Here is a 9362-nt window from a genome sequence, read left to right on the forward strand (position 1 = left end):
TACTCAGCCATAAAAAGAATGAAATAATGCTATTTGCAGCAATATGGATGGACCTAGAGATTATCATATTAAATGAAGTAAGAAAAATCGTATGATATTACTTATATGTCAGATCTGATTTTTTAAATGATAAAAATGAACTTATTTATAAAACAGAAATAGACTCACAGATCTTGAAATCAAACTTATGGTTGCCAAAGGGGATATGTTGGGGGAGGTGATAAATTCAGAACTTAGGATTAACATTCAGTTCAGTTCAGTTCAGTCGCTCAGTCGTGTCCAGCTCTTTACGACCCCATGAATCCCAGCACTCCAGGCCTCCCTGTCCATCACCAACTCCTGGAGTTCACTCAAACTCACGTCCATCGAGTCGGTGATGCCATCCAGCCATCTCATCCTCTGTCATCCCCTTCTCCTCCTGCCCCCAATCCTTCCCAGCATCAGAGTCTTTTCCAACGAGTCAGCTCTTCGCATGAGGTGGCCAAAGTACTGGAGTTTCAGCTTTAGCATCATTCCTTCCAAAGAACACCCAGGACTGATCTCCTTCAGAATGGACTGGTTGGATCTCCTTGCAGTCCAAGGGACTCTCAAGAGTCTTCTCCAGCACCACAGTTCACAAGCATCAACTCTTCAGCACTCAGCTTTCTTCACAGTCCAACTCTCACATCCATACATGACCACTGGAAAAACCATACCCTTGACTAGACCAACCTTTGTTGGAAAAGTAATGTCTCTGCTTTTCAATATGCTATCTAGGTTGGTCATAACTTTCCTTCCAAGGAGTAAACGTCTTTTAATTTCATGGCTGCAGTCACCATCCGCAGTGATTTTGGAGCCCCCAAAAAATAAAGTCTGACACTGTTTCTACTGTTTACCCATCTATTTGCCATGAAGTGATGGGACCAGATACCATGATCTTAAGTTTTCTGATTGTTGAGCTTTAAGCCAACTTTTTCACTTTCCTCATTCACTTTCATCAAGAGGCTTGTTAGTTCCTCTTCACTTTCTGCCATAAGGGTGGTGTCATCTGCATATCTGAGGTTATTGATATTTCTCCCAGCAATCTTGATTCCAGTTTATGCTTCTTCCAGCCCAGCAGATTAACATATATACACTATAATATATAAAACAGGTAACTATTAATAGTAAGGACCTATTGTATAGCACCGGAGAAGGCAATGGCACCCCACTCCAGTACTCTTGCCTGGAAAATCCCATGGATGGAGGAGCCTGGTGGGCTGCAGTCCATGGGGTCACTAAGAGTCAGACACGACTGAGCGACTTCGCTTTCACTTTTCACTTTAATGCATTGGAGAAGGAAATGGCAACCCACTCCAGTGTTCTTGCCTGGAGAATCCCAGGGATGGGGGAGCCTGGTGGGCTGCCGTCTCTGGGGTCGCACAGAGTCGGACACGACTGAAGCGACTTAGCAGCAGCAACTGTATAGCACAATATTCTGTAATAACTTACATGAGAGAATCTGGAAAAGAATATATATATGTGTGTGACTAATTCACTTTGCTGTACACCTGAAACTGGCACCACTGTAAGTCAACTATACTCCAATAAAAATACATTTTTAAAAGACAAATAATTACATATTCCACAATATCCTGTTATGCTTTGTAGAATAACGGAGAATATTAAATTCATTCATGGGTGTAGGTAATGCAGTTTTGCAAAGGGATCATAAACTTAGAGCTGAAAAAAGTAATAAAATGATTCTCAGAATATGGTGCCTGGAACAGCAACTTACCTCTCCAGAAATGCAAGTTCTCTGCTTCCTGCTGAATCAGACAAGGAGTTAGACCAGCAATCTGTGTTTAAAAAGTGCTCATAGTGACTCTCATGCAAACCATTGACCTCATCAAACCATTGCTCTAAAGGGAAGGAGACTGAGACGTCAGGAGGGCAACTGTGTCACAACTCTTCAGTGGATCCTGTGATCAGACAACCAGAACAAGTGAGGATTGGTGAGTGCGGTGACAGTGGTAAGTGGAAAGGGCAATGATCATGTCACATGTACTTACTATGGTATCCTGCTTGGGAAAGCGTAGTGGTAAGCACATAAAAAAAAAAAACAAATACAAATAAGTTGAATATTTAAAATCTATCTGGATTTCACAGAAAAGTGAAACTTCTTTGATTTCAGAAATCAAGTTCACCAAAATTATTAAGGATTGTAATTCATTTTTTCCACTACCAATAACCTTTAATTCATTGCTTTCCCAAATAAGTCCAAACTCCTTATTTTCCAAAATGCACTATGTGGTTATTTCCTTAGGATAAATACATAGGTTAACTTTAACATGTGCTACTGAATATAAAATGACCCACTTTATAAATTTTCATTTATGTATGTTTTATAAATGCATCATCCACTGAACAATTCACCCACCTTGAAGCCACCTTCAGCGGCTGCAGTGACTACATGCCCAGTCACTCAGTCATATCTGATTGTTTGCAACCCCGTGGACTATACCCCACATCTCTTGACTGCTTTTCAGTCATTTTGCAACATTCTCTGCCCACATTTTTATATTAGGTTTCTCCAAGGCCCCATGTTGGACCCCATTTTCCATGGATGGTCTCATCCATTCTCCCCAATCCCAGTTGCAGTTACCTTTATAGGCTGGTAGCTCTCAAATTGTTATTCTAGTTCAGATTTCTCCTGAAGAGCAGATGTGTTAATCCACCTCCTAAGTGACCTATTTTCAGCACTTCTGCCTGAGCATTAAATTGGTTCAGTGTCAACAGAGTATTTTTAACTCCTAATAGCACATTCGTTGTCAGAAAAATAAGAAAATACAAAGACTTAACACTAAATGTTGGAGAAGGGAAGCTAAAACACACCACACGAAGTGGTCAGCCAAACCCAGGATGTGAGACATTCTATAGGACAAAGGACTGGGTTTCTTCAACATATAACATGGGGGGTTGGAGGGACCCTTATGAATTAAAAGAATTTAAGAGTCCCAACCACAAGCAACACAAGAGAAGACTCTACACATGGACATCACCAGATGGTCAACACCGAAATCAGATTGATTATATTCTTTGCAGCCAAAGATGGAGAAGCTCTATACAGTCAGCAAAAGCAAGACTGGGAGCTGACTGTGGCTCAAATCATGAACTCCTTATTGCCAAATTCAGACTTAAATTGAAGAAAGTAGGGAAAACCACTAGACCATTCAGGTATGACCTAAATCAGATCCCTTACGATTATACATTGGAAGTGAGAAATAGATCTAAAGGGCTAGATCTGATAGAGTGCCTAATGAATTATGGACGGAGGTTCATGACATTGTACAGGAGACAGGGATCAAGATGATCCCTAAGAAAAAGAAATGCAAAAGAGCAAAATGGCTGTCTGAGGAGGCCTTACAAATAGCTGTGAAAAGCAAAGGAGAAAAGGAAAGATATACCCATTTGAATACAGAGTTCCAAAGAATAGCAAAGAGAGAAAAAGCCTTCCTCAGTGATCAGTGCAAAGAAATAGAGGAAAACAATAGAATGGGAAAGACTAGAGATATCTTCAAGAAAATTAAAGATACCAAGGGAACATTTCATGCAAAGATGGGCTCAATAAAAGACAGAAATAGTATGGACCTAACAGAAACAGAAGATATTAAGAAGAGGTGGCAAGAATACACAGAACTGTACAAAAAAGATCTTCACAACCCAGATAATCACCATGGTGTGATCATGCACCTAGAGTCAGACATCCTGGAATGTGAAGTCAAGTGAGCCTTAGGAAGCATCACTACGAACAAAGCTAGTGGAGGTGATGGAATTCCATTCAAATCCTAAAAGATGATGCTGTGAAAGTGCTGCCCTCAATATGCCAGCAAATTTGGAAAACTCAGCAGTGGCCCAAGACTGGAAAAGGTCAGTTTTCATTCCAATCCCAAAGAAAGGCAATGCCAAAGAATGCTCAAACTACCGCACATTTGCACTCATCTCACACGCTAGTAAAGTACTGCTCAAAATTCTCCAAGCCAGGCTTCAACAATACATGAACATGAACTTCCAGATGTTCAAGCTGGTTTTAGAAAAGGCAGAGGAACCAGAGACCAAATTGGCAACATCTGCTAGATCATTGAAAAAGCAAGAGAGTTCCAAAAAAATATCTATTTCTGCTTTATTGACTATGCCAAAGCCTTTGACTGTGTGGATCACAATAAACTGTGGAAAATTCTGAAAGAGATGGAAGCTGAAACTCCAATACTTTGGCCACCTGATGCAAAGAACTGACTCACTGGAAAAGACCCTGATGCTGGGAAAGATTGAAGGTGGGAGGAGAAGGAGATGACATAGGATAAGATAGTTGGATGGCATCACCAACTCGATGGACATGAGTTTGAGTAAACTCCGGGAGTTGCTGATGGACAGGGAGGCCTGGAGTGCTGCAGTCCATGGGGTCGCAAAGAGTTGGACACGACTAGCGACTGAACTGAACTGAACCACAAGCAATGTATGGCTCTTGTTTGAATCCTGACTCAAATCAGTAATACAAAGAAATCTGTGTTTTTGAAACAACTGGGGAAATTGAACTATGGAATGAGCATTAGATGAATTACTGCTAGTTCCCATAGTTGTAATAATAATATGGTTATGGTTATGTAAAAGAGAAAGACCATTTGTTAGAAATGCATATTGCTGTATAAGTGCAATAAGACTGATGAAATGTTAACTATTATTGTAGCAGGGCAGTCATTGTTTTTTTCTACTTTGTATATATTTGAAATTTTTCATCATAAAAAATTAAACTGATAGGGCAAGTCAACCAAAAAGGACAAAATAGGAATAAGGAAAAAAAAAAAAAAACCCCTACCATCCAGGGAAGGCTTGTTTACAGAACCAAAGGGATATCTGGTAAAAGTCCTTGACTATGGCAATCAATCCTGGCAGCAAATCTGCGCTTATCTCATGCACACATCCTCTGTTTCTGTGCAGCCCATATGAAGTAGTCAGATGGGTTCTCAGGGGCAGGAAATTGCAGGATTTTGTTTTTCTGGTAAAACTATTGCCTCTTAGCAGCGCTACTCTGCAATAAAACAATTCCTCAGCCTCAGAGTCATCCATTGCTGCCATGAGATGGCAAGTTAATAAGCTAATGATCAAATTGCCTGTGTCCTGCTAGCATTAGGGATGAAGTAGCTAACTACAAGTTAAATCAATAGAAACCCCTTGCCAGACTGTAAACTCTGCTTGTGGGGACCACTTTTACCTTAATGACTGTCAAATACCTGTGACCAGCATGTTAGCTGACCCCTATTAGGCACTAATGTTTAATTGAACTGAAACCCCAGAGGAAAGAGACCACAGTAATTTGAATGCTACTTAGTAAAATAATGTGCTGAAAGATTATGGAGATAAGTTTAGGGACTACTACCTAAAGATAATAATATTCCTTTGCCAGGCATTAGAAATTCAGGTATTAGAAAAGGAACATTGATGAGGAAAAATAAAAATTTTAGAAGCCCAAAGCATCAGGTCAAAGTAAGATTAGGAGAGTGAAAATTTGGTTTCACTTGGCTCCTTGTTTAATGTAGTATTTAAAAAAACAAACAACAAACAAAAACCTTTTCTCTATGCTTCTTTGTATCCTTCCCCTTCACATTATCTTCAGTGATTACAAGTTCTCATTCTACACACTGTAGGATGTCAGGGGGTTGGCAAACTCCAAACCTGTAATCACTAAGGTTATATCTAGTGACATGTAATATACAGGACCCTACATTTTCCCTCTTTTGTCTAAAAATGAAACTCTAGTAAACTTTGTCACTTACTTTTAAGTGTCAGCAATTGGATGAGTAGTTCCTAATTTGAAACATCTGCTGCTAAGTCGCTTCAGTTGGGTCCGACTCTGTGCGACCCCATAGATGGCAGCCCACCAGGCTTCCCCATCCCTGGGATTCTCCAGGCAAGAACACTGGAGTGGGTTGCCATTTCCTTCTCCAATGCATGAAAGTGAAAAGTGAAAGTGAAGTTGCTCAGTTGTGTCCGACTCTTAGCGACCCCATGGACTGCAGCCCACCAGGCTCCTCCATCCATGGGATTTTCCAGGCAAGAGTCCTGGAGTGGGGTGCCATCGCCTTCTCCTAGTGAACTAAAATTGACGGGAATGGGCGAAATTATTCAGATGACCATTATATCTGCTGCTGCTGCTGCTGCTAAGTTGCTCTAGTTGTGCCGGACTCTTAGCGACCCCATGGACTGGAGCCCACCAGGCTCCTCCGTCCATGGGATTTTCCAGGCAAGAGCACTGGAGTAGGGTGCCTTCTCCGACCATTATATCTACTACTGGACAAAAATCCCTTGGAAGAGATGGAGTAGTTTTCATTGTCAACAGAGTCCAAAATGCAGTACTTTGATGCTGTCTCAAAAACAACAGAATGATCTCTGTTTCCAAAGCACCATTCAACATCACAGTAATTCAAGTCTATGCCCCAATCACTAATGCTGAAGAAGATGAAGTTCAATGGTTCTGTGAAGACCTACAAGATCTTGTAGAACTAAAAAAAAAAAAAAAAAAGATGTCCTTTTCATCATAGGGGACTGGAATGCAAAAGTAGGAAGTCAAGAAATACCTGGAGTAACAGGGAGGTTTGGCCTTGAAGTACAAAATGAAGGAGGTCAAAGGCTAACAGAGTTTTGCCAAGAGATTGCACTGGTTATAGCAAACACCCTCTGCCAACAACACAAAAAACAACTCTACACATGGACATGACCAGATGGTCAATACAAAAATCAGACTGATTATATTCTTTGCAGCCAAAGATGGAGAAGCTCTATACAGTCAGCAAAAATAAGACCTGACTGTGGCTCAAATCATGAGCTCTGTATTGCCAAATTCAGACTTAAATAGAAGGAAGTAGGGAAAACCACTAGGCCATTCAGGTATGATCTAAATCAAATCCCTTATGATTATACAGTGGAAGTGAAAAATAGGTTCAATGGATTAGATCTGGTAGACAAGACAGAGAGTCTGAAGAACTATGGATGGAGGTTCGTAACATACAGGAGGCACTGACCAAAACCATCCCCAAGAAAAAGAAAGGCAAAATGGTTGTCTGAGCAGGCCTTTCAGATAGCTGAGAAAAGAAGCAAAGCAAAAGGCAAAGGAGAAAAGGAAAGATATACCCATCTGGATGCAGGGTGCAAAGAAAAGCAAGGAGAGATAAGAGCCTTCCTCAGTGATCTGTGCAAAGAAATAGAGGAAAATAATAGAATGGGAAGATGAGATCTCTTCAAGAAAATTAGAGATACCAAGGGAACATTTCATGCAAAGATGGGCTCAATAAAGGACAGAAACAGTATGGACCTAACAGAAACAGAAGATATTAAGAAGAGGTGGCAAGAATACACAGAAGAACTGCACAAAAAGATATTAATGACCTGGGTAACAATGATGATGTGGTCACTCACCTAGGCCAGACATCCTAGAGTATGAAGTGAAGTGGGCCTTAGGAAGCATTACTACCAATAAAGCTAGTGGAGGAGATGAATTTCCAACTGAGCTATTTCGAATCCTAAAAGAATGCTGTTAAAGTGCTACACTTAATATGCCAGAAATTTGGAAAACTCAGCAGTGGCCACAGGACTGGAAAAGGTCAGTTTTCATTCCAATCCCAAGAAGGGAAATGGCCAAAGAATGTTCAAACTACTGCACAATTATGCTAATTTTACATGCTAGCATGATTATGCTCAAAATCCTTCAAGCTAGGCTTTAACAGTATGTGAACTGAGAGCTTCCACATATACAAGCTGGATTTAGAAAAGGGAGAGGAATCAGAGATTAAGCTGCCAATTATCTGCTGGATCATAGAAAAAGCAAGGGAATTCCAGAAAAACTTCTGCTTCATTTACTACACTAAAGCCTTTGACTGTGTGGATCACAACAAACTGTGGAAAATTCTTCAAGAGTTGGAATACCAGACCACCTTATCTGCCTCCTGAGAAACCTGTGTGCAGATCAAGAAGCAACAGTTAGAATCGGACATGGAAAAACAGACTGGTTCCAAATTGGGAAAGGAGTATGTTAAGGCTGTATTTGTCACCCTGCTTATTTAACTTATATACAGAGTACATCATGAGAAACGCTGGGCTGGAAGAGGGACAAACTGGAATCAAGATTGGTGGGAGAAATATCAATAACTTCAGATATGCAGATAACAACACCCTAATGGCAGAAAGCAAAGAAGAACTAAAGAGCCTCTTGATGAAAGTGAAAGAGAAGAGTGAAAAAGTTGGCTTAAAACTCAACATTCAGAAAACTAAGATCATGGCATCTAGTCCCATCACTTGATGGAAAATAGGGAAAAAGATGGAAGCTGTGACAGACTTTATTTTCTTGGGCTCCAAAATCACTGCAGACGGTGACTGCAACCATGAAATTAAAAGACGCTTGCTCCTTGGAAGAAAAGCTATGACAAACCTAGACAGCGTAATAAAAAGCAGAGATATCACTTTGCCAATAAAGGTCCATATATCAAAGCAATAGCTTTTCCAGTATGCATGTATGGATATGAGAGTTGGATCATAAGGAAGGCTGAGCACCAAAGAAATGATGCTTTCAAACTGTGGTGCTGGAGAAGACTCTTGCGAGCCCCTTGAATAGCAAGGAGATCAAACCAAGCAATCCTAAAGGAAATCAACTCTGAATATTGATTGAAAGGATTGATGTTGAAGCTGAAGCTCCAACACTTTGGCCATCTGATGCAAAGAGCTGACTCATTGGAAAAGACCCTGATGCTGGGAAAGACTGAGGATAGGAGGAGAAGGAGGTGACAGAGGACAAGATGGTTGGATGGCATCATCAACTCAATGGACATGAGTTTGAGCAAGCTCCGGGAATTAGTGAAGGACAGGAAGCCTGGCATGCTGCAGTCCATGGGGTCACAAAGAGTCAGACAGGACTGAGCAACTGAACAACAACCCCTATCTTAGGGAGAATTAGTAAAATAAATAACAGTAAGCCAATTTAAATTCAGAGAGGAAAGGCTCTGTGAAAACATGAGATACTGCTCCTCAAACACAGCTTACACTTTGTTTCTCTAGTGAGTTTTGATACCAAAGACCATAATAAACCAGACTTGGAAGCCTGCTTTAAGAGAATATTGTCCTCATTCCATACTGATCCCTACTGCTTTTTTGTGTGCTATTATCAACTCCTTGACCATCTGACAAAGACATTTTCTAAAGATCATTTTCCAGAATTAGACTTTATCGCATTTTCATTTAGTATGCTATGCTATGGCTTCAATATCGTGAAATCAATTTCTTAAAGTCACAAAACAATATTTTGACGTGAGGGGATATCCCTCTTTTAGAGTTCCCTTCTGGATAAGATACTGGAG

The sequence above is a fragment of the Bos taurus genome, chromosome 28, assembly GCF_002263795.3.
Source record: "Bos taurus isolate L1 Dominette 01449 registration number 42190680 breed Hereford chromosome 28, ARS-UCD2.0, whole genome shotgun sequence".
In the NCBI taxonomy this organism is placed as follows: Eukaryota; Metazoa; Chordata; class Mammalia; order Artiodactyla; family Bovidae; genus Bos; species Bos taurus.